General features: G+C 35.6%; 1 protein-coding gene across 1 annotated transcript in view; it reads left to right on the forward strand.

The window, feature by feature from the left end:
• The first annotated feature begins 324 nt into the window (after positions 1-324).
• LOC145252765 (uncharacterized) overlaps positions 325-26,445 on the forward strand; it is a 187,258-nt gene continuing 161,137 nt past the window's right edge. The window contains exon 1 of the mRNA XM_080112670.1: positions 325-1,436. The gene's annotated coding sequence lies outside the window, so the exon portion shown is untranslated. The remainder of the gene's footprint in view (positions 1,437-26,445) is intronic.

Consider the following 26,445-nt stretch of genomic DNA (forward strand, 5'->3'; position numbering starts at 1 on the left):
GCTTCCCAGGCATTTTTTTTTTTTTAGCAGCCCAAAGTGCTCTTCCTCCAGGATGTTGGCTTTTCAGATCCGACTTTCTGAATCCTTGTATCGCAGCATCCCGCCGTCGTAGGAGAGAGAGAGAGAGAGAGAGAGAGAGAGAGAGAGAGAGATAAACATTTTGTCACGTAATTGGCCAACACAGAACGAACTCGGTTACTACTTCATAATAAAAACAAAGATAATCTAGTTGTGTAGATAATATGTGGAAAAAAGAGAGGACGAGACGGAGGGAAGGGGTGGATTTTTTTTTTTTTTTTTTTTTTAAATCGATATGATCAGACTGTGATTGCAGCCTCCGCGATCATTTGTAGGAAGCGGATGATGAAACAGTCATCAGTTTCTTCTTCTTCTTCTTCTTCTTCTTCTTCTTCTTCTTCTTCACTCATTTCTAACTTTAATGATAAACGAATGTCATTACTATTATTACGAGAGAGGTCAAGTCAGTAAACATTAATAACAACGATTATAATAATTCCACATCTCTGTCTATCAGCCTTTATCTTTATCTTTCTATCTATCTATCCATACATGCATTATTGTCTATGTAAGTCATAAGTGATCTCCAGAGTGTTGTGTTGTGCGCTCATGAGAGCTTACAGACAGTCAGAGAGAGAGAGAGAGAGAGAGAGAGAGAGAGAGAGAGAGAGAGACTGACACTATATAGCAGTCAGCCACCACAGAGGATTTTTGCGATGATGCTGAATAGCATTACCGTCTGAATTGCTCTCTTTCTTCTTTCCTCTTGTTTTATTTTCTCCGTGCCAACAGTTACCAAGAGAAATTAGATAGATAGATAGAGAGAGAGAGAGAGAGAGAGAGAGAGAGAGAGAGAGATGGGAGACCAGGAGAGAGGGTGAGCTCGTGATCACGCAACGGGAGAGGAAGAAAGAAAAAACAGAGACAGACAGAGAGAACGTGTTCCGTCGGGTCTTCGGTCTTCTCGGGCCAGCCAACCCGAAAAAAAAAAAAAAAAAAAAAAAAAGGAAAAAAAAAAAAAAGACGCAACACTTTCTTCGCGGTCACAGAAGCCTGTATCAACATTTTCGAACACTACTGTTGTGGTCTGTTGTTGTTTCGGCTTCTGGAAACTGTTCTTTTTCTTACCTCAAAAACACACGGGCACCTATATGCCAGCTGACGTATCTGTTTGGAGGATGAAAAACATTGTTTTTCCTCTCCGTCTTTTTTCCCCTTTCAACTCAATGTCTTCCTCTGTTATTTTTCACAAGGAAGAGGCATAACATCTACCTTAACAAACAAACAAACAAACAAAAAAATAAAATAAAAAACAAAACAAAAAACAAATGCATACATATGTTCACCAAGAAGGACATCGCCGAAGAAAACGGACCAGTTGAATATTTTCCTGACGGTGATTATTATTGAAATTATAAGTGAGTATTATTTAGTTTTTCTTATTTAATAACAGACTCGTTTTTAGTCCTCTAAAACGATGTTACATCTAAATTAATAATTTTAAGAAACTGCATATTGAATTTAACACTTTCTATACAGCATTGTTCTATTCGTAAATACATTTATTCATTAAATAGTTTTACTAAACAACCAAACGCGGAGGTCTGGATTTTTTCCCCGATGTTTTATATTTTTTTTATTTTAATAAATACACAGTTCTTTTGTACGACAGAGCGCGTCCCAAAATGAATATTTTTCTTTTGATTTTCATAGCAAAACATTTTTATCTAAATTTTTCGGTACTTGTGCATCTCTGTTACCGTGCTGAAATAATAACGTTATTTCAACACATTCTTAACATGAGGAGATTGTTGTTTTGTAATTATTCTGTACTTTCACCTAACAATTTTATAATTAATTACATCGTAAAAATTGAATTTAATTTGAAAATACTATTTCTAAAAATAGCGCGATAACATGGATGCATAAGCACAAATATATCTTTTTTTTTTTTTTTTCTTAATGACAAACATTCTCGATTTTCGTTGTATACGTCCGCGAAATTTTGCCCAAATCACACGCGTAAAATAACTCTTTAAAGATATAGGCGGACCTGGACTAGAATCACTTCCACCCCCTATAATTTTAATCGGGATTCTGCAGTTGGTATTTTTTTTTTTTTTTTTACGACCTAACCCAGCGTAATATAAACACCCCAACCTCCCCATGTTAAGAACGGCTTTCGGAATAAACACCTAACCTCGAAAACTATACTACATAAACATACTATAAAAATTATGGGGTGGGGGTGGGTGATTCTCGTTCAAGTCCACCAATGATATAATTAAAAAAAAATTAGAATAATTGACTGTTATAACTTGAGACTTACGGTGCTTATATAGATCAGACCCCATCCATGGCTGTCCAGTCCAGTCCATATTGGCACGGTAAAATCTATAGCCGAAAGACGATCACTGAAAATGAAACCCACCATAACCCCCCCCCCAAAAAAAAAACGGTACTTATTCAGAATACGGACCATTTTTATGGGGGGGGTGGGTAGAATTTTCAAATTGAATTCAGTTTTACGATATTTTTTGTTTATTAAACTGTTAGGTGAAAGTTAAGATTATTTTTTTTTTTTTAAGCGCCGCCCCCATGTTAAGAATGGGCTTCTAACGTTACTATTTCAGTACGATCCGTATTCTACATAAGTACCAAAAAAAAAAAAAAATTACCGATTTTTTTTTTTTTTTTTTTACCGGTATATTTATATTACTGCATTATATTTTAAGAAAAATTGTATTTTATTTTTGTTTTTATTTCACTCTAGTTTAAATTGTTGCATTTGTAAAATTTAAATAAAATGCAAGGTAAAAAAAAAAAAAAAATCGTTAAATATTTATTTTTTTAATCTAAATTTAATTTTTTCTGATCGTCTATCAGTTGTAAATCATTACTGAACCTGATGTAAACTGGCAGGCATGAGGGGGCTGCTGCTGAAGGAATTAGTTGTTGCTAATCGGCAGTTTGAAGGCTTCAAATCCCTTCCGAATTTCGAATTATTTTTGTTATCAATGAATAAATAATCAATCAAAATTAAAAATTGTTTTTTTACTCAGCCAATATTATAACTTGAGGGTTCGAAATTCGTGATTTTTTTTTAAGTCTTTAAAATGTCAATTATTTGTGATTTAAACTAAAATCTAAGTTTAAAGGCAAAAATTGATATTTAAAAATTTTCTCATTTTCAAACCGTTGTTTTTTACCTGCAGATTTTTGGCCGTCGAAGAACTAATAAATTAAACATATTAAAAATTATTAGGGTTAGCGTTGGAGATTGGAGTGATTCCATAAAATTACCCCAGAATCAAGTATGTTAACTTGTGCTTCTAAGCTACCAATTCTCAAACACTCAACTGACGTGTTAAAAAAACATAAACCTCAAGCGTGGTTGGAAAATCAGACCTACGTTTAATAGTGATGGCGAAGTAATAAGAATATTGAATTAATTAATTTGATTAAAGTTTGAAAGCAAAATTCAAGAGTTATGGTTTCTGCTACGAATCGAGGGGGTTGAATGCGCCCTTGTATTAAAGAACCCAATTTAATTTTGGTACTTGTAATGAATAGGCACCTAAATTTCCTGTCAATATCAGCGGAAAATCCCGAGTCGGTGCTAGAAAATGGCAAAAGCAGTTTGCGAATAATCGAAAGCTGAGAAGAAAAAAAAGGGGGCGGGCAGACGATACTAAGCACATGAAAGGTTGAAGTAGAATAAATAAATAAATAAAAATAAAAACTTACCCCACCCCGTCCTCAAAGAAAAAAAATAAAGTCTAAAAATCTTCTTTAAAAAAGGTTTTTAAATCGTAAACTGCTTCGGCCAATTCCGGGACTAATTAGGATTCTCCATTGATACTCGTGATTGACTAGTTATGCTCTGAAAAAAAAAAAAAAAAAAGAAAAAGAAAAAAAAAATCTGGTTATTTATTACAAGTCCTAGGTTTTCTTTCTTTGTATAAAATTGACATTACTGGAGAAGTTGAACGTATAAACAGAACACACCCCCTTTCGTTTCAGCAAACCTAAAATGAAATTCTCCAGTAAAATAGTTTTTGGACCCTTTCCCTATTAGAAAATCTAAGTTTTCCCACGTGTTTTTCTTATCTTTTTCTATCTCGGCATTTTTTTTTTTTTTATAAACCTTTTATATCAGCCATGTATTTAAAAAAAAAAAAAAAATTATCTACTTGTCTGGTTTTCATTTTATTTCATTTTCCGGTATTGTAAAGTCTTTCTTTTAGGCCATTCGTGTAAACAGCCTGAAATACTTGGGAGGCGGGGGTTACAATTATTTAAAATTTTAAAATAGGGGATCAGATTCTTTTATTTTATTTTATTTTATTTTTTTTTTTTTGTCTATGGCAGATACATTTTGTGAGGGCTTTTGAGGGGGGAGGGATGATTGTGGCTTTACAACTTTGCCACTCTGAATAAGGGTTAGCGGTACAAAAAGCTTGGTTAACTGTCTTTAAAAAGTTGGAATGGTCGGCAAATAGAATAATTTTACGTAAAATTTACACGCGGCACACATCCCCTCATCTAAATTCTAAAATATATATTTTCTTTCTGCCAAGTTTTTTAAGGTGTTCGTTCGCACGTAATCATAAAGTAGAAGCGCATTTAGCTGAAAGCGTTACTGTATAAGTTTACCTCTTTTTACACACACACACACACACACACACACACACACACACACACACATTACTTCCCCAAAACCTCTGGCCTTGATGGAGGGGAGACTAAAACTTACTGCTATGGTTTCAAATGATCTGAAATAACAGCAAGGGGAGACTTGATTCCAAATATTTCTAATATGTTATATCTCCCTTCTTTTGGAAATAGGGTACGATTATAAATATCCCCGGTATCAAATAATTCTTATACACTGTGAAATTTTCTTTATGTATAAAAACCAAAGAGGGGAGATATAACATATGAGAAATATTTGGAACTTCCGTTGCTGTTATTTCCGGTCATTTGAAACTATAGCAGCAAGTTTTAGTCTTCCCTCCATCAAGGCCAGAGGTTTTGGGAAATATCATGAATTTTGTAATTCATATGCAAAACTAGGAAAACAAATGACTATGATAGAAACATTTTATGGCTGTAAAAAGTGCCTAAAATAGGCTCTGAATGATAGATTATCCCCTTAACGTGCGACGATAGGGGCAAATGTCACATAGCCCACTACACAATGCAGGTCATTACCTTTTCAACGAGCCTTCATTTGTTAAATTCTGATCAATAGTCACTTAGATTTGAAACTTATAAAATTGCCAAAAAAGTGTTGTGTATATATATATATATATATATATATATATATATATATATATATATATATATATATATATATACTGGTAGCCAAATTGAATAATGAAATGCTCATATATTTGGTTCTATGAGACGAAACTACATGAAACTTTGCAGGCTTTATAATACTATTATATGGTTAAAATTCTATGACAGTTGGTAAAAAAAAAAAGAACCTATACTTTCAAACCAATATATTATGCCTAAATTTGTATATAGTGTCCTGGCAAGCCAACTTTAGTTTTGCTGCTTTGGGATGATTTTTTTTTTTTTATCCACCAAAATAATTTCAGTTGAGCGCAGATCTGTGGGGGTGGGGTGGGGGAACCCTGACTTCTTGCTACAGGAAAAAAAATGATCAATTTAACGCAATCTCTGACATAAATTAGTAATCACTTAACTATTCTAGGGCTGTGAATAATTTAATTTTATTTTAATTTTAACACAGAAAAAATATAAACATCATGAGGTCCGTCGTACACTTGTACAACTCGATCCAAGAGCACTGCTACTGTGTCTTCAACGATCATCAAAGCTAAAACCGAATTCCTCACATAATATACAGTTTTATGTTCCAGTTTAAACCTCACTGTTGATTTTAAAAGTTATGCCACATTTAAATCGTGTTTTCTTGACCTCCTTGATTTTAATGATAAATTCCTCTCCCTTTCTCTGACTGGAGTGCTTTTTTTTCTTTTTCTTTTTTCCTTTTCTTTCTTTTTTTCTTTTTTTGACACATTACACGCCCCTTTCTTTCTTTCTTTCTTTTTAGTCCCTCCTCCCCAATTCTTCCTCCCCGGGTCTCTCAACTTACCACATCATGCCATGCTGATGGAGTGGCTAGGGTGGGCTGTGGTTAAAGCTGACATCTTTCAGGGTTCAAAATTATCAAAGACTCTGCACTAAAAGCACTTCCAACTAATTGTTGACCTGAGTGTCGAGTTAGTAATATACTGCAAAATCAAATCTATGATCTGTAGTGATTATGTTTTGATGTCGAATAAAATAAATCGCGCCAGCGAGTATCCTATATCTTGCTAAGGTCACCATTTGCCCATGCATGGAGTATTGTTGCCACATTTGAGCTGGTGCATCTCCCACTAGTCTCTCTCCCCCCCCCCTAAGTAAAATCTTATAGGTCCTGCAGCTCCTGCACTATCAGCCAAGCTCCAACCTCTGTCTCATCGTCGCAATCTTGCATCCCTGTGCCTGTTTTGCAAATACTTTAATGGAATGTGCTCTTAACTCGTAGCACTTGTGTCCCCTAGACGTATATGCATACTCCTGACTAACTTGACAAGCAGCAAAATCCCACCCCTTCACTGTTGAGGTCCCTAGATGCCGGAAAGCCTCCTACTATAGTTGTTTCTCCCCTCGAACTGGTAAACGTCGTAATTCCCTCCTGATCTTCTGCTTCTCTGATTCTACTGGCATACAGAAATTCAGGTGTAATTTGAACCAACATCTTGCTGCTCAACTTCCTACATAGTGTTTCTGTAGACATGGTCTCATATTGTAGCCACTTACATCCAAATGACATTGTGCCTTGTTTGGGGTGAATAAGGATTAAAAAAAAAATTTTTTTTTCTTTTTTTTTTAATTTCAAAATTATATTCAAATTTGAAGTGCCACAATAAGTAAATATATTATTTATTATTTACACACTAGAAGTCATCAGCTGTGCTCTCTGGAGTCTGTGACAAGTTTTACCAGATTTCCAGCCCCCCCCATTCCTTTTAATAATCATTGAAAATAATTTTGCGTTATTGCAACAGCCGCACACAATTCATTTCTCATTGGCAACAAACATTGGTCATCTCTGGGATTTGGGTCACATTAAGTCTCCACCAAGATCCCAGTACTATTCTGCACTCTCAAAGTCGAGATCTCGTTAGTGCTTTCCCTCCCCGATCTTTCTATCCTCCTTGGCCCTTAATGATCATTTGTGTGGTATCAGTGGAGACTGATGTCGTCATATCGTGTAAGTTTTTTTTTGGGGGGGGGGGGTAAGTTTGAGATTTCTTCTTATTAATATACAAGCAGGACCCGTGAAAACTTTTTGCTGATCGACTTTTCTTTGTTTTTATCGTAAAAAAAAATCTATTTTTTTTTTTTTTTAACGATAAAACTTTTTTAACCTGTTTTTATTTACTTATTGCAACATTTTAAATATTTAAAAAAATAAATATTTAAAAAAATAAATATTTAAAAAAAATCTTAGCATAAAAATAATTATTCAAAATTTTAAAGGTTTAAAGGCCAAACAAGTGCAGAATCTCTTTCAATAAATAGACATTTATTTATTAAAATTAAATTCGATATTTCGATTTATAACGGAATCTTTATCAGGAATATATATATATGTATATATATATATATATATATATATATATATATATATATATATATATATATATTTTTTTTTTGACGTGCCACGGTGATGATAATACTTGGCACGTCTTCCTTCATATGTTGGTAAAGCGTAATGTTATATACAGCGAGGGACGCCGGTCGAGCACGTATGTGTGAAGTCCACTGTTTATAATAAGCACTTCAGGTGTATCAGAAAGCGGCCATTAAAAATGATGAAAAGAACTAATAATTCAATTTACTATCTTTCGAAGCTTATAACTACTATAAAAATGTAATTCAAACCCTAATTTTTTTTTTCAGTTAAAGGAGCAAAGACCAATTTTAAAAAAAAAAAACAGATTTAATAGCAAATTATGCAATATTTGTTTTTTAAAGTGGTTTTCTTTAAAAAAGATATAAAGAAAATCAACATATTTTGACTTGCTCCGATAAATATGTGTATATAAATGACAAAAAAAAATCACTTACCTATAAAAAATACTATTAAATGGGTACTTCCATTCTTCATTGTTAAGAATTTATCCATATTTATATTTTAAATTCCATGTCCTTTTTAAATAAAATACTTTTTTTAAAGCGAGGGGCATAGAAAATCGCATTTTCGTAACGTGTTTTGTGCCCAGCTTAAAAGAGCTGCTCCTGCTATTATGAAATTTATCAAATATGGATTCGTCAAAGGGACATAATTAATGTCTCTTTTATTGTGTCTATTAACCAAAATTAGTATTTTTCGTCCTCCGTAACATACACATTCACTTTCCCCTAAAACAAAAAATCCAGTTCACCGATTTTTTTTTTTTTGCTTTTTTTTTTAATTCCCTTAATGAAATCCACGAGTTTTTGATTGATATATTTTAATACTTCTTTATCGACTGAATTTTTTTTTTTTAATATCTTAAAAAAGAAAACCTTGAATGAAATAGAAAAAATTGCCGTCAGCGTCCGGTATTGACTTGACGATATAAGCATAACATGAGCTTTCATTAAAAAATCAAAAAAAATCAACGTGGTTCTTTTTAAAAAAAGTTTTACACTTTGGACTTTACAGGTAAAATTTCCAAAAAACTATTCTCTTTGTTTTAAATTAGAATATTTTCTTTATTGAACATTTATCTTCAATTTGTGATATATAAAACATTGGTACATAAATTAATTATTAACATTTTAATAGACATTCCAAAATGGGGGTCGTGAATTTAGAAATAAACGTTTGTCTAAATTATTATATTTAGTTTATTGGAAAGAGCATAAAATTTCACCTTGATCATGAAAATATCGTAAAAATTGAACCAATAGAAAAAATTTGATAGATTTTTAAAGTTTAAAAATTGAAAAATATTTAACTCGTAAAATTTAATTGATTTCATTACGTAAAAAAATGGCTGCATGAAGGCGCGCCGGCATTTTGTAAACATTTTGTAAACACTGTTTTTTTTTTTAAAAATAAAAAATATTTCTATTTTTTAAACAACTTTAATAGTTTATTTTGGAAGTATATTCCATACAGAAAATAAACTCACTTTAAAAAGAGGGGGATATAATTTAAATTTACTGAATATATATATATATATATATATATATAATCAAGAGAAGTTGAAAGTTTCACTGTTTATTTACATTTACTAACAGATGAAAAATTACAAACAGATGAAAAAAAAATCGAGGAATAAAATAAATAAATAAACAGAACTTATCAATAAAATAGATGGATAATAAAGTCGCCACCAGAAAAGAAAAAAAAACAACAATAAAAACCTAAGATAGGGAAGTAGTGGTGATGAGGGTATAATATTACTTCAGATTAAAGTGAAAACTTAGGCCAATAAACAACCGCCAAGTTAAAATAATACTAATATGTTTACCCTACCACACCTCCCTCCAAAACCCCTACTGCTCACATCTACAAAGTATACACCTCACTTTCTTCCAGAGTGTAAACCACATTTGAAGATCTTTTAAAAAAACAAATGTAATTTTGACTTGTTTCAATATCGCTCCATTTTTGGTCTAATGGAATTGGTACCTTTGAATTGGGATTCCATTGAAACATGTATGCACATATGTAACCAATAATGTTTGTATAATAAACAGCCTATATACTAGCTTTATCATACATTGACCACTCTTTAATAATCATGCGAGTTTCATTGGATTTACATATAGGAAACCAATCTATACAACCATAATCAGTATCATTATATATATATATATATATATATATATATATATATATATATATATGATGACAGTCGGAACAAATAGACGATGTTGAGTCTTCTATTAACTTTTTTTCTTCTTGCAGCATTATATTGTTATACCTCTTTTCTATCTAAGCAAAGAATTTCTAATTTTTCTGAAGAGTGTATGCATGAAAAGAGACTGTATTAACACAATAATAACCTTTTTTTTTTGCATAACGAAAACGTAAAAAATATCGAAATATTAACATGCTGAAGGAGCTGTTTTGCATGAAAAATAAATATTTGGATCTTAGAATGTAACTATACTGTTATTATTTACATATGAATATGTATGTGTATATGTATATATATATATGTGTGTGTGTGTGTGGAATTGTCTGTATGTACATTTCCTTACCAAACTACTGTCAATTTTCAGTTTACAGACTTGAGATTTGAGAAAATCTTTTTAATCGGTTTTCGGCCAGAAATTTGGCTGTCAAAGGATTAAAGTTCAACGATTTGACTTTGAAAACTCTACCAAACTCCTCCGCCAATTTTGGGTCTAAACACTTGAAATTTTAGATGTAGGTTACTTGGACATGGATCTAACCTTTTGAGTTGAGCCCAAAACAAATGTTAAAGGGTCAAAATTGGGGTCCAAGTTTTAAATAATTTGACCTCTACGGTCTCCAACAAATTACTCAGCCAATTTCTAAACATTAGAAATTTTACATAAAGCATAGGGCAAGCTTTTTAATCGGTTTTTGGCCGAAAATTTGGCTGTTAAGGGTTCAAAGTTAAAAAGATTTGACCTTTGCGGCCCTTAGTAAACTATTCAGCCAATTTTTCGTCTAAACATTTGAAATTTTACATAAAAGGTATTCAGACATGCAGCAAGCGTTTTAATCAGTTTTTGAACGAAAATTTGGCTGGCAAGAGCTTAACGTTTACAGAGTTGACCTTTTCAGACTCTACCAAACTCCTCCGCCAATTTTGGGTCTAAACACTTGAAATTTTAGATGTAGGTTACTTGGACATAAATCAAACTTTTTAATATATATATAATATATATACTCGGTGTGTGTATTCCTTACAGAAACGTTATAGAATTTACATTAGATCTAAAAGTGTAGTTTTATGTAAAATTTAATAAAGAAGACAATGGAAGTGTTCTCAAATCTCTAAGTACATTTTCCTTTTTTTGTTATCAATTATTTTTAAGATTAAGCATCACCTTCTTTGCTCATCATATGTGGAAGATAGTGCAATAATATAAAGTTATGAAAACTGACTTGTTAAAAATCCTATTCACAGAAGAATAATTCAACGTAGCGGAATGAGTTACCTGCTACATAAGTTTCTCCTCCCTGCATTCGTCACATAATTAGCACCCCTTTCATTTGTCCTACTTGCCGATTCGTTATCTTTAGTTTGTAGCCTAAAATTATAGAAATAAATAAATAAAACAAAACAAAACCTTAAAACTCGAACGTATTTATGTGATAAAAAAATAGAAGCAAAATAGATGAAACCAAAATTAAAGTAAAAAGATTCCTGGACAATGCCGGGTATGTACACGGAGTTTTAAATAAGGATATAAAAAAATGAAAAAGGCCCCAAAACGCCAGTGTAAACTATTCATTTAGAAAGTTTACCAGCAATTCCCATGACTTTCCTCGCCCCTCCTTAGTCATGGGTTTCATAGTTAGGTAATGCTGGTTTTGTCCACCTAAAAACCAGTGGGAGGAAGACGGAATAGCTATGAATGAACGAATACTATCTTCGGATAGGAAAACTACTATGTATTCATTCATGCATAGATATTTTGTGATTGGTTTTAGTAGTGACACGAACAGACTGTGATCACCAGACGTGGAGATAGCTAGATATCGATCAACTAAACGACGAGGAGTTTGAATTATCTACTAGACGCCATCATCGAGTGTCTGCAGTCTTTCTGTACAAGGGTTTGTCAGGATAACCTGACACGAGACTTCACTCTACAAGTAAACCTAAACCAAATTTCGAAAATAAAGCCCACCAGAAGATCCTTTCGACACAACTGTACACCGACTCGTACGAGGAATGCTACACCTTCTAATAATGTTACCCCCCCATCCCGATAACAGGATATAGCTGGACACTCCACTAGACTAGATGAATTCTTGACTTGGAATTCAATGAGACCAAGAGAAAGATATACTATGATGTAGTTAACTGGTCAATTCAGGAGAGAAAAATTAATGTTAACTTTTCTACTAATCCATCATTTGAAAGGTAAAAGAAAATAGAAAGATCAAATGTTAGCCATAAGAAGGGAGGGAACTCCACTTAATTTCTGGGACTTTACATTGAAGATCCTCTCGCTACATCTGGCTCGTACAAAGGAACGGTGTACACCTTCTTCTAGTGATGCTAGTTCAGATAACAGGACTTAGCATGATACTCCACCAGACTAGATAAATTATTGGAATTCAGTAAGACCTAGAGACAACTAAAACGATATACTATAAAATAGTTAACTGGTCATTTTTGGAGGAGAGGAAAATTAATGTTCAATTCAATTCAACATTTGAAAGGTAAAGAGAACTTTGATAGAATATTCAAATATTTATCTCGTATAGAGATCAAGTGTTAGCCATAGGAAGAAGGTGACTTGATTTATAAGACTTAACACAGAAGTAAAATTTAAAAAAAAAAAAAAAGAAATAGTAGATAGACTTGTACAAATGGTGTGTGAAGATAAACGATTGACAAGTGATTGTAATTTATACTAGAATATTAGTTATAGAATATTGGTTGGGGGCGTCTATTCCGAAAGCTATTCTCAGCATTAGGACGTTGGGGGTTAGTCAGCAATAACAACTCTAGTTTAATATTTTACGACGTTGGGGGGGGGCATGCTTCGACCGGGCAACGCCGGTTTACGAGTCCTGCTAGTTCATTATATTACCTTCTCATCTCATCTATGTATGTGTATTTGCGCCCGTGCGTCCGCCTTGTGTCATGAACTAGACAAAGCGTCTGTTTGGTTACCATATTTCAATGTGTGTTAGTAGTGAAACGCCCCACACAAAACGATATGTTAATAAGAATGAATAAACTGAACAATGTAACTTCTTCAAACCGAAGGGATCATTGAAGAAAATACGTAAATAAATAAAAAAAATTTCAAAAAGAAAAAATTTCTGTAGTAGCAAGTTGTTGTTTTGTTTTCACAAGTGTCTATTGTAAAAAAAAATAACTGAATAAAAAGGAAGTTAGAGAGTTGATATGTTAGCGCCCATTTAATTTGTATAACTTAAAATAATGTTTGTGCATGAAAGGTTATTTTTACTTTAAGTTTTATTTTATGTAAATTCATGAAACAAATAGCTTTTAGTATAAATGTGTGTGTACATATGCACACGTATAGATTTCTTGTTGATTTTTTTTTTTTTTTTTTTTTAAATAAATACGGTTAAGTAGCATCTTTGCCTCGAAGATCATTTTACTTAGAAAATCGCCCCATATTTTTCATGGACATAAATAATATTTTTATTTATTTATTTTTTATTATTTTTAAAACAAGTAATTTACGGACATGCATGTTTCGAGGTTCCTGCCTCTCTTCAGCATAGCTTTACTATGTCTCTAGGAATCGAACGCCGGGCTGTAATACACATGGTCCGGTCCGGAGTTCGATTCCTAGAGACACAGTCAAGCTACGCTGACGACAGGTATGAACTTCGAAACATGCATGTCCATAGATTACTGTTTAATATATATATATATATGTCAAGGATTGTGTCAACTGAAATAAAGGGATAAATTGTAAGATGGTCAACATCATGAAATTTGGAATATAGACTTGTCATTTATTCATTATATGCTCTGTAATTACATTGAGCTTCTTAAATAAGGATTGGTATATATAAAAAGTATATAAATGAATAAAGAATATTTCCACAGAAAAAAAAAAGGTAAAACTATACAAACACCGTGACAGCGAATTAACCCTAACCCTAAACCCTAACCCTGTCACGGTGTTTGTATAATAATACCAAAAAAAATATACATATGCGCGCGCAAACACACACATTGGTAACTGGTAGAATTTAGGAATATTTCACAGATCTACATGCTGGCAAGTGACAAGTTTTTTTTTTTTTTTTTTTTTTTATACGTGTACAGTTTGTTGAAATTTATAAGTCGTTATTTATTTATTTTCTTGGTGCAAGATCGTAATTTGTTTTCAAGTTGGTCTTCCGGCATGGAGTCCGGAAGTATCTAGGGTTACATTGTGCCGATTCTGACTTAATAAAAAAAAAAATATCCAAATTTAAGCATTTATTTTATTTTATAACGGATCTCCAGATTATATTTTTTGGCACAAAACCATGTGGTTGGTCGAAATGTGTGTACGTGTTCGGCTGTGCACATGTGCATCGCCATTAAAAAAACAAACAAAAAAACAAACAAAAACAAGAAACAAAACAAAACAAACAAAAAAAAACAAAAACAAAAAAAAACAAGAAACAAAACAAAACAAACAAAAAAAAACATTGAAGTGATAAATTTTAAATTATATGAAGAGATAATTCTATGCAAACACACGCATATTTCCACACGTCTCGTGTGCTCCTATCATTACACAGCTTTCCGTTTTTATCTGAACTTTATCTGTACTATTACATAAAAGGAATTTTGTATGTCTGTATGAGTTCGTTTCCTATGGATTCGAAAACAGTTAAGCTGATTTTTATGAAATTTCACACGAATCTACTTTATGTAGTTAGCAATGTTTTTAGATAGTTTTTTTCATCGGAATTTTTCGACAAGTATCGATAATCAAAAGAATTTTATAAAAAAAAAAAAAAAAAAGGAAACAGGCGATTTTGACCAAAGTTAACACCTTACACAGCCTAACATCACAAATGCATTTAAGTATTATTATCACCCAAGCTGAAAGGCTTAGCATATAAATTCAACAGTAGGTTCTTTGATATCACAGGGATGCATTCGAAATGTTTTTGTTTAGAGCACAATTGAAGCTTTATACCTGACTTTTGCATTTTAAACTTTAATTTAAGCAATTATATATAAAAATAATTTTATAAACTCAGCAGTAGGTTTTCTACAGTGCAATGTAGACTACAATGTATTGTGGACTAATTCACTGTAGGGAGGCACGTGAAACTTCTTCCAGGTGCACCACAATGGATCCTTAACAGGCAATCAATCGATTTGATTGAAAAATGGCCGATTTCACCGATTTCGATGACAATAAAAATATGGGAGTGTGATACATTTGATCATCGTTCAATCCTGAGCAACTTCAGGTCTCCCTGATAGTCATGTATAGTTCTGTCTTATTCCAAATGCCATTGATTTTATTCAAAACTAAATGTACCTATCCGACGTTGCTCAGGAGTGTTTTTATCTGTATATTTTTCTTTACTATATTTTTTGTTAAATTTTTTTTGGTTCTAAACAAAAAGTAGTAACTCTGTATGGAAAATATAGTTATGTCCCTTTTCAGATGATGGCTTTTTGAAAATAATTCAGACTCTAGCAAAGTATTTTGAGGGACGAGTTGAATCGAATTAAATTTTGTTCTCAACAACCTGTAAGAAAAACTGATAAAGCAGAATCAAATATTGATTTTTTTTTTTTTTTTTTTAAATTTAAAAAGTGACTGCTGAAAAAGGAACGCACAGATTCGTAAGTATAAAAATAAACAATACAAAAAAAAACGCATCAAAGCACAAAAATTAGGAAATCGTGACTTCTGGAAAATCTACAACCGTGTAGTAAATAATGGGCAATCAACAATTCCCCCACTAACCAACAATCACGAGGTTGTTTGCTCAGCAACCGAGAAGGCTCATATGCTTGTCAGCTGGTTTGCCTTGAACTCCACACTGGACCCTTCCAACCACCCCCTACCTGGCTTTCCTTTGTTGACAGATGCCATGCTAGACGATCTAAAAATCACCCCTGCTCAGGTACATGCTATCATAAAAAACCTTGACACTTCAAAGGCATGTGGACCTGATCTCATCCCAGCTGTGCTATTAAAAAAGTGCTCAGCCGAAATAGCTCCAGTTCTCTCCAAACTCTACAACAAATGCCTTAATGAATCATGCTTTCCGGGCTGTTGGAAAACTGCTTCTGTGATACCAGTATTCAAGAATTCTGGCGAAAGAACTGACCTATCAAATTATCGCCCCATTAGCCTCCTTCCACTTTTCGCCAAAATATTTGAGACCATAAATTAACCATGCTCTAGTCCGGCATCTTACAGATGCTAAACTTCTGACTGACAAACAATATGGATTTAGACAAGCCCGTTCCACAGCAGACATCCTCACTGTAATCTCTGAACATATATACCAAAAAAAAAGCAGGGGAGGGCAGAGCGGTAGCTCTGGATATATCTAAGGCTTCTAACAGGGTATGGCATGAGGGTCTCCTCAGGAAAATTAGATCATACGGTATCACTGGTAGAATACTTAACATAATTAAATCCTTCTTAAGTAAGAGAAAAATCCAGGTTGTCCTCGACGGTCATACATCTAAACAATATGATATAAATGCGGGAGTGCCTCAGGGGTCTATCCTTGGACCTCTATTGTTCCTAATATTCATTAATGACCTCCCCGACAAAATTGCCTCCGAGATGGGTATATATGCTGATTACATCACACTCTATAATAGGCATGACAGGAAAACAAATGAACACATATCTAAAAAAATGGCAAAAACACTAGAGGATGACCTCCAATCTGTAGTGGAATGGGGACAAAAATGGATGGTCACATTCAATGCTGCCAAGACTAAACTTGTTTCCTTCAATAATTACAAGAAACCTTCTCTGCCACCAATAGCAATGGCCAGTGACTCTTTATCTGAGAGTACATCTTTCAAACTGCTTGGCCTAACGTTCACAGGAAACATGAGTTGGAACAATTATATTGAAAACATTGCCAGGGCCGCTGCGAAAAAGGTAGGCTCTCTCTACCATGCTAGAAAACTACTGACACCTGAAAGTATCCTGTATCTCTGTAAGGCCATCATTCGCCCATGTATGGAGTATTGTTGTCACATTTGGGCTGGTGCATCTGCTGCTAGTCTCTCGCTCCTAGACAAGGTTCAAAAGAGTCGCCAATCTGATAGGCCCTGAACTGGCATCTAAGCTTCAGCCTCTGTCCCATCGACAAAACGTTGCATCCCTCTGCCTTTTCTACAAGTATTTTAATGGTGAATGCTCTGATGAACTGCAGACACTTGTGCCCCCACGACGTAGACACCCTCGACAAACCCGACAGGCAGCTAAATCCAACTCCCACACAGTAGAGATCACTAGATGTAAAAGATCTTTCTACTCCAATAGTTTCTTCCCAAGAACCACTAGACTCTGGAATTCCATTCCAGGTCCCTGCTTCCCTAACTGTACTGACATGCAGAAGTTCAAGTGTAACGTAAACCGACATCTTGCTGCCCAAATCCCAACATAGTGCCCCAGCAGTTGCTGCCCCTGATAGTAGCCCTCTACCCCAAAGTGGCAATGTGCCTTGTTTGGGGTGAAAATATAAAAAAAAAAAAAAAATCTCTCACACATTCTGAAAATATCAGTTACATTGTGTGTGTGTGTGTGTGTGTGTGTGTGTGTGTGTGTGTGTGTGTGTGATACCATTGACCCATTGAACACTAACATCCTCATCTTAGTCGTCTGCCAGCGCCATGCTTGTCAGCTGACATCTGCTCTAAGCCATAATTTGTGTTCAACTGTATTTTGTCCTCAATTTAAAAACTCATCAACCTTCACAAACCCCAACACTGTCCCTAAATGTAAATTGTTGCAAAATTCACAGCCGCACCCATAACTGTATGTAAACTAATTATTTTGTGTGCCACACCTTGATTAACAATCCTATGTCAGCTTCCTTTTGTGTGCCTTTGTGAATAACTTCCTATACTTTTGTTCTGCTGATGAACTCATTTCTTTTTTGTTATATTTTTCCCCTTTTTTTGTTTATACTTGAAGAGGGACGTTGATAATATCATATTTAAAAGGTGATGGTGGTGGTAAAATTTATTATCTGTTACTTGAGCCCCCCCTCCAATACAGAGCGAGAGCCCCATTTTTTAGATCTGGATTTTCTTAACATTAAAAAAAAGAGACCTTGTGTCTTTGTCCTTGTGTATGTAGGAGTGAGTGGTGAAACTGTATTTGTTGAATTGCACACGACGTGCAGGTGAAATAAATTCGATTTACAGTGGGTGACCTACTTTTACTTAATGTATAACATTGCCAGACATTTATGCAACGGAAGAGATTTTTTTAACACATGAAGGACATCAACTGACAAATTATGTGAAAGCAGTTCAGACATTTTTTTTTTTCGTTTTAAAGTGATGAGCAGATTTAAATGTAATGACCAAGTTTAGGTGTAACAGTTTTTTTTTTTTTTTTTTTCTAGGAGTGAGGGGGGGGGTGAGGTAGGGATGGCATTAGTTGCCAAAAAGGAGGACATCAACAGAAAAAAAGTGTGTGTTTGGGGGGGATGTTTACAACACTTATACTAAATGTTGCTTTTAAGGGAGAGAAATGATTGTCACCGTCCGCCTTTCAAATGGCGGAGCCATTAAAATCCAAAGGTCTCCACAAAAACAAACTAGAATAAGGAAAAATAAATAAAAACAGCTAAATCACTGTCTTTATCTTGATAAAACTGAGACAACGTGTGTGTGTGTGTGTGTGTGTGTGTGTGTGTTCCTCGCATAAACGTAACTTTCATAATTACACATTACATGATCTGTTTTAAATTTAGAAAAATATAACATTTTTGTAAAACCTCATTTTCTTTTTCTCCCCCTCCTCGTCTTTTGCTTTCTCCCTCCTCCTCCTTTCCTTTCTCCTCACTCTCCCTCTTTTGCTCTCTGCCCTCTCCTCCTCTTTTGCTCTCTGCCCTCTCTTCCTCTTTTGCTCTCTGCCCTCTCTTCCTCTTTTGCTCTCTGCCCTCTCTTCCTCTTTTTCTCTGCCTATTATCTCTCTTTAGTTATCGCTATCTATCTCTTTTTAGCTTGTGAAGTTGCCAGGGATCGAGTCATGAACTGGATACTATCAAAGTGTGTATATCTATATGTGAGAACTTTATGGATGTGACATTGTGTGTGTGTGTGTGTGTGTGTGTGTGTGTGTGTGTGTGTGTGTGTGTGTGTGTGCGCGCGCGCACGTGCGAGTGAGTTAGATATTCCTTTTGTCATCCTGCGTTTTGGTCCTCTTTTGGGTTTTAGCCAAACTATAACTGTTGTCCTTGAATTTTTATTATTCGTCTTGCTTTGGTTTGACTTTTCACACTAGCCCATTAATTCTGTAGTTTCAAATGAGCGGAAATCATTTCCATTAGTCAAAAATGTTGTTTGGCACCTGTATGTGAAATTCCTACTTTCTGGAATGGTAAAAAGAAAGTGTAGCTAAACGAAGGGAGAAAGAAAAAGAATAGCTTTATACAAGCTAATAACTTTTTACGTTCATCCACAATCATAAATAGGAATCGATTACGATTGCATTTCCCATTTGTGTTATGCGGATGACTGCCCATTTCAGCAATAATAGACTTATTCGCAGACAATATTGTTAGATCTAAACGTTGTGACACCAATTTGCATCATTCCTTTGGCTTATAGTCAAAATCACAGATACATGCCAGTCAAGATTCAAATTTTGATAACCAGTCTGGCAAAAAAAAAAGTTCATTTCAGTGGCCTTTTATCTGACGGTATGGAGCATCCTAGGTCAACCTTCCCAGCTCTTGTATTCCGTCTTTTAAGTGGAGTAAGTTTACTTCCTGAGGCGCCTTGACTGAGAAATGCCGACAAGGCTATCCAGGCAATTTTTAAAAGAGTGCTCCTTGTTTTTGAGTGCTGGCTTGACTCTTCCGACCTTGTGTCACATCTTCTTGTTAGGGGAGGGGAAGGTAGTAAATACTGTAAATCATGCCTCTAATTTGGTATCGGGTTGAGACTACAGATGCATGCAAGTTGAGGTTCCAATCTCGTAATCATTCTGGCAGAAACTGGGTCATTTCGGTGGCGTTTTATCTAGTGGGCTAAGGCAGTCATTCTGGGTAGTTCAAGGGAGTTCATTCTCCCAGGCCTTGCCTTCAGGCTTTTCAGTGGAGCAAGCTTATTGCTTACTGCCTGAGACGCCCTGATCGGGGAATACTAACAAGGCTACTTAGGTAATTTTTAATAGGCCAGAGTGTTTTTTTTTCTTTAGGTGTGCTGACTTGACTCTCCCTAAGTGTCGCCTCTTCCTGTCGTGGTAAGGAAGTAAATACCAGCGGTTTGTGGCAGTTATGGCCCCAGAATCATGACGTGCACTTCTGTAACATAATTTTGCTAATATACTTCTTGTTAATTATACCAATGTGTTTTGTCTTGATTACTTCCTGCCTGTAAAGCCACAACACTGTCCACACGATTTAAAACATGATTTACTAAACACTAGAAATTTGTTTTAATTTTTATTTGTTTCCTGTTGCTTTCGTTAGAACAGCAGAATTATTTCTACAAACATTACCAACGAGATGCCGCGAGGTTCGTCATTTAATTAAAGCAGAATACCATTTTCTCCAAGTCAACATTTTCTGGAAATTAAACGATGATTTTGAACAGAACACATGATCATTTATTCTGTTAGGTTTCCAGCGAACTTCCTTTTTTTTCTCTTTTTCTCAGCACTAAAATCAAGTCTATACCAATTCTGAAATGGCTTTTTTTCCTGTTCACTGTGGGATGTTACTGGTTCTGTGTAGTTCTAGGAGGTTCACTCTTCTAGGCTTTGCCTTATCTCTTTGAGAAAGAATTAGTTTATTGCTAATCACTATACCGAGGAATGCCGATGGGGCTGTCCATGCATTTTTTGCAGGCAGTGCTCCTCCTCCTCCTTGGAGGGGGGATACTGGCTCTTCAATTCCAATTTCCGGCCCTTGTGTGACATCTCACGGTTGGAGAGCGATAAATATCCAGAATATTTATGCCCTCCTTTTTTTCTCCTCCTACTCCCCCACTCATTTCCGCCTTTATAGTAAGTATTCTCTTTGCAAGTCCTAATGAGGCTAAAAAATGGAACAGTCGAGTTTTGTGTGGAGATCCTTAAATATATTGGTGAGTAAGAGCAGACGTTACTTAAGCCAATTGCTTCTTACCCTTTCCTCTTTCACTTCCTCCAAATACCCGGCCCTTTCTATCTATTTTTTTTTTTAATTATTATTTTACTAGAGAAAAGGTGTTCCCTAAGAAAGCTAAGCTTTGTTTTGTTTCCCCCAGACACGCATTGGCGAAATGCCAATTTCTTTTTAAGGAAACGCACTAGCGTGTCTCTATTATTTAGTGAACTGGGTTAAGTTAACCCCGTTCACTTGTAATGTCGATGCCATGTAAATCTAAAATTTTAAAAACGAAATTACCCCCTAGTAAAATAGTTAATCAATAATAACTCGAGAGTGGAGTGAAGCCAACATAAAAAAAGGAGGGGGGGGGGGTTAAAAAATATACAATGAATAAATGTTACTATGACCAATAAAAGTTACTCTTCTACCTATCGGACTCTGTGTTTTGTGTTTAATCTTAAATGGTCTTTATTTCATTGTAAATATTCACTTTTTATAAGTTGCTAGGCAATAATATGGTGGTCGATAGGGGGGGAAAAATGAAGAAATTCGACAGCTAGCTTGGTTGGAAAATATTCACGTATCTGTGAAAACCGACTTTATCAAGAGAGCGAGTGTGAGTGTTAACAAAGCGGAGAAAAAAAAAAAGAAAAAAAAAAGGGAAGCAATTAAAGTCATTTGCTTTTTAGCGCTCGTTTGAATCACTTGGTAATTTAGTCGTTACAGGATTAATCCAATTATCGGCAGCTAAAATAAGAAATTTAGTCTTAGAAGAACACGCTTAAAATGTGTACATAGACTGAAATAATCGCTAGAAAATAAAACAATGGATTCGTTATACAAGCAGAAGATGTAATGACGATTATTTTAGCATATGTACACATTTGAAACGTGTTTTTCTTAAGACTACAATCGCAATACTAAATAGATTTTAACTTGAAATGATTTCTCGTAGATTAATATTTAATAAAATAAAAAAAAAAAACAAAAAAAACCCCAATATTTATCATATGTTCACAATTTTTCACCGTATCATGCTCAGACCACTAAACTGCGGTTTTATCGCACTTTTATCCGTTGCACTATGAGTCTTCTGGAGGTTGATGGTTCAATCCTCAGTTACTGTGCAGTCGCACGCACGCACGCGCGCGCGCAAATAAATTAACCTTTATTCATTTCAATTTCTTCGCGCATTTTGCACAAAAAATAAGTTCTTCCAGCAACGGCACAATTTCAAATACGCCCACACATTTTTCTCACAACAACAAAAGTAAAATGAACATATTTCTGGCGGACGTAGTTGGCAACAGTATCGCGTGACACAAGTGACCAATGAGAAAATTCGAAGATTGTCTTTTTAACGCTTTTCCAAAAACCAAAATATCAGCAGTAGTAATCTTGTTTTTGGAGCCGGCCCAAAATGTATAAAAACGCACCAAACAGTCTTCTAGAATTAATTCAAGGAATTCATTTCGTTCATTCAGTCACTTCCGCCTTTTTTCTTTCTTCTCGCTTCGACGACACACGAGAACATGCCTCTCGTCTTCATAACATCGTCGCTGCCGAAGCCGTCAACACCATGATTACACACGTCACGCGGACACTCAAAAATCACTTATGCAGACACACACACACACACACACACACACACACACACACACACACACACACACACACACACACACACACATCCATCCATCCATTCCGCACATTTTCTAATTAATAACAACGAATTACTTTCCTCACGAATTAATTTCCTCATGGGACTTTTAAGTAAGTCGAACTTTGCCAGATAAAACACAAACTTTAAAATAAGAGCTTTCACTGATCGGACCTTTGTTTATTCACCTTGTTTTTGTTAAAAAGAAAAGGTGCCATTTTGTATCGTTCTTTTTAAAAATTATTTTGTTTGGGGCAAAGAGATTTAATTTTACTTAAACCTCTGCATATCTACTGATAATACTAATAATACAAGTACAAATTACTGAAACTTCTACTCGGTCATGGCTGCCAGAACGAGAACAAACTACTCTCGTAGATTAATATATATGTGCATTTTCCAGAGTTCAGTGAGACTCGCCCACAGAAGGTCGAAGTTTACCTCGACCGAAACGTTGTGAGAAATAACATAAAATTAGAACAGTAGTCCGAATAGTCCAAATCAATTCTGATCGCAACACAAGGTTTAAAGTTAGTATTTGCACAAGTGACAATTGGCAATTGTTGTTTTGACAATTTTTCACTCAAATTCCGTTCACAACTCTGACATTATTTGACCCCAGAAGAAAAGAAAACGCGCACATTTTGTTTCTCGTGTTAATATAAAATGATGTTGAGGTCGTACTGCTTCCCCATCCCTCGTTACATGCTTTCGTCCCCTGTTGGATTTATATTTGAAAAATAACACGTGACTCTAGGATAATTTTCGAAAAATTGTCTTAATAAGCAGTAAACGCATGATTATTACGCGTTTTCTGTTTGAAACCATTTGTTTTTGGATTTTTTTTTCTTTGTTACTCCATTTTCGTTTTCTCGTTTTTCCTTTTCCTCTTTCTCTGTTGTCCTTCCTTTCTCTCTCTTTTGTCGTCCTTACTTTTTCTCTCTCTCTCTCTCTTTGTCGTCCTTCCTTTTTCTCCCGCTCTCTCTTTGCCGTCCTTTCTTTTTTTTTCTCTCTCTCTCTCTGTCGTCCTTCCTTTTTCTCCATCTCTCTCTTTGTCGTCCTTCCTTTTTCTCCCTCTCTTTGTCGTCCTTCCTTTTTCTCCCTCTCTTTGTCGTCCTTCCTTTTTCTCCCTCTCTTTGTTGTCCTTCCTTTTTCTCTCTCTTTGTCGTCCTTCCTTTTTCTCTCTCTTTGTCGTCCTTCCTTTTTCTCTCTCTTTGTCGTCCTTCCCTTTTCTCTCTCTCTTTGTCGTCCTTCCCTTTTCTCTCTGTCTTTGTCGTCCTTCCCTTTTCTCTCTCTCTTTGTCGCCCTTCCTTTTTCTCTCTCTTTGTCGCCCTTCCTTTTTCTCTCTCTTTGTCGTCCTTCCTTTTTCTCTCTCTCTTTGTCGTCCTTCCTTTTTCTCTCTCTCTTTGTCGTCCTTCCTTTTTCTCTCTCTCTTTGTCGTCCTTCCTTTTTCTCTCTCTCTTTGTCGTCCTTCCTTTTTCTCTCTCTCTTTGTCGTCCTTCCTTTTTCTCTCTCTCTTTGTCGTCCTTCCTTTTTCTCTCTCTCTTTGTCGTCCTTCCTTTTTCTCTCTCTCTTTGTCGTCCTTCCTTTTTCTCTCTCTCTTTGTCGTCCTTCCTTTTTCTCTCTCTCTTTGTCGTCCTTCCTTTTTCTCTCTCTCTTTGTCGTCCTTCCTTTTTCTCTCTCTCTCTTTGTCGTCCTTCCTTTTTCTCTCTCTCTCTTTGTCGTCCTTCCTTTTTCTCTCTCTCGCTTTGTCGTCCTTCCTTTTTCTCTCTCTCTCTCTTTGTCGTCCTTCCTTTTTCTCTCTCTCTCTTTGTCGTCCTTCCTTTTTCTCTCTCTCTCTTTGTCGTCCTTCCTTTTTCTCTCTCTCTCTTTGTCGTCCTTCCTTTTTCTCTCTCTCTCTTTGTCGTCCTTCCTTTTTCTCTCTCTCTCTTTGTCGTCCTTCCTTTTTCTCTCTCTCTCTTTGTCGTCCTTCCTTTTTCTCTCTCTCTCTTTGTCGTCCTTCCTTTTTCTCTCTCTCTCTTTGTCGTCCTTCCTTTTTCTCTCTCTCTCTTTGTCGTCCTTCCTTTTTCTCTCTCTCTCTTTGTCGTCCTTCCTTTTTCTCTCTCTCTCTTTGTCGTCCTTCCTTTTTCTCTCTCTCTTTGTCGTCCTTCCTTTTTCTCTCTCTCTCTTTGTCGTCCTTCCTTTTTCTCTCTCTCTCTTTGTCGTCCTTCCTTTTTCTCTCTCTCTCTTTGTCGTCCTTCCTTTTTCTCTCTCTCTCTTTGTCGTCCTTCCTTTTTCTCTCTCTCTCTTTGTCGTCCTTCCTTTTTCTCTCTCTCTCTCTTTGTCGTCCTTCCTTTTTCTCTCTCTCTCTCTTTGTCGTCCTTCCTTTTTCTCTCTCTCTTTGTCGTCCTTCCTTTTTCTCTCTCTCTTTGTCGTCCTTCCGTTTTCTCTCTCTCTTTGTCGTCCTTCCTTTTTCTCTCTCTCTTTGTCGTCCTTCCTTTTTCTCTCTCTCTTTGTCGTCCTTCCTTTTTCTCTCTCTCTTTCTCGTCCTTCCTTTTTCTCTCTCTCTTTGTCGTCCTTCCTTTTTCTCTCTCTCTCTCTTTGTCGTCCTTCCTTTTTTTCTCTCTCTCTCTTTGTCGTCCTTCCTTTTTCTCTCTCTCTCTCTTTGTCGTCCTTCCTTTTTCTCTCTCTCTCTTTGTCGTCCTTCCTTTTTCTCTCTCTCTCTTTGTCGTCCTTCCTTTTTCTCTCTCTCTCTCTTTGTCGTCCTTCCTTTTTCTCTCTCTCTCTCTTTGTCGTCCTTCCTTTTTCTCTCTCTCTCTCTTTGTCGTCCTTCCTTTTTCTCTCTCTCTCTTTTTGTCGTCCTTCCTTTTTCTCTCTCTCTCTCTCTCTTTGTCGTCCTTCCTTTTTCTCTCTCTCTCTCTCTCTGTGTCGTCCTTCCTTTTTCTCTCTCTCTCTCTCTCTCTCTGTGTCGTCCTTCCTTTCTCTCTCTCTCTCTCTCTGTGTCGTCCTTCCTTTTTCTCTCTCTCTCTCTCTCTCTCTGTGTTGTCCTTCCTTTTTCTCTCTCTCTCTCTCTCTCTCTCTGTGTCGTCCTTCCTTTTTCTCTCTCTCTCTCTGTGTCGTCCTTCCTTTTTCTCTCTCTCTCTCTGTCGTCCTTCCTTTTTCTCTCTCTCTCTCTTTGTCGCCCTTCCTTTTTTTCTCTCTCTCTTTGTCGCCCTTCCTTTTTTTCTCTCTCTCTTTGTCGCCCTTCCTTTTTCTCTTTCTCTCTTTGTCGCCCTTCCTTTTTCTCTCTCTCTCTCTTTGTCGCCCTTCCTTTTTCTCTCTCTCTCTTTGTCGCCCTTCCTTCTTCTCTCTCTCTCTTTGTCGCCCTTCCTTTTTCTCTCTCTCTCTTTGTCGTCCTTCCTTTTTCTCTCTCTCTCTTTGTCGTCCTTCCTTTTTCTCTCTCTCTCTTTGTCGTCCTTCCTTTTTCTCTCTCTCTCTTTGTCGTCCTTCCTTTTTCTCTCTCTCTCTTTGTCGTCCTTCCTTTTTCTCTCTCTCTCTTTGTGGTCCTCCCTTTTTCTCTCCCTCTCTTTGTGGTCCTCCCTTTTTCTCTCTCTCTCTTTGTGGTCCTTCCTTTTTCTCTCTCTCTCTTTGTGGTCCTTCCTTTTTCTCTCTCTCTCTTTGTGGTCCTTCCTTTTTCTCTCTCTCTCTTTGTGGTCCTTCCTTTTTCTCTCTCTCTCTTTGTCGTCCTTCCTTTTTCTCTCTCTCTCTTTGTCGT

The sequence above is a fragment of the Euprymna scolopes genome, chromosome 29, assembly GCF_053919585.1.
Source record: "Euprymna scolopes isolate OS-2025 chromosome 29, ASM5391958v1, whole genome shotgun sequence".
NCBI lineage: Eukaryota > Metazoa > Mollusca > Cephalopoda > Sepiida > Sepiolidae > Euprymna > Euprymna scolopes.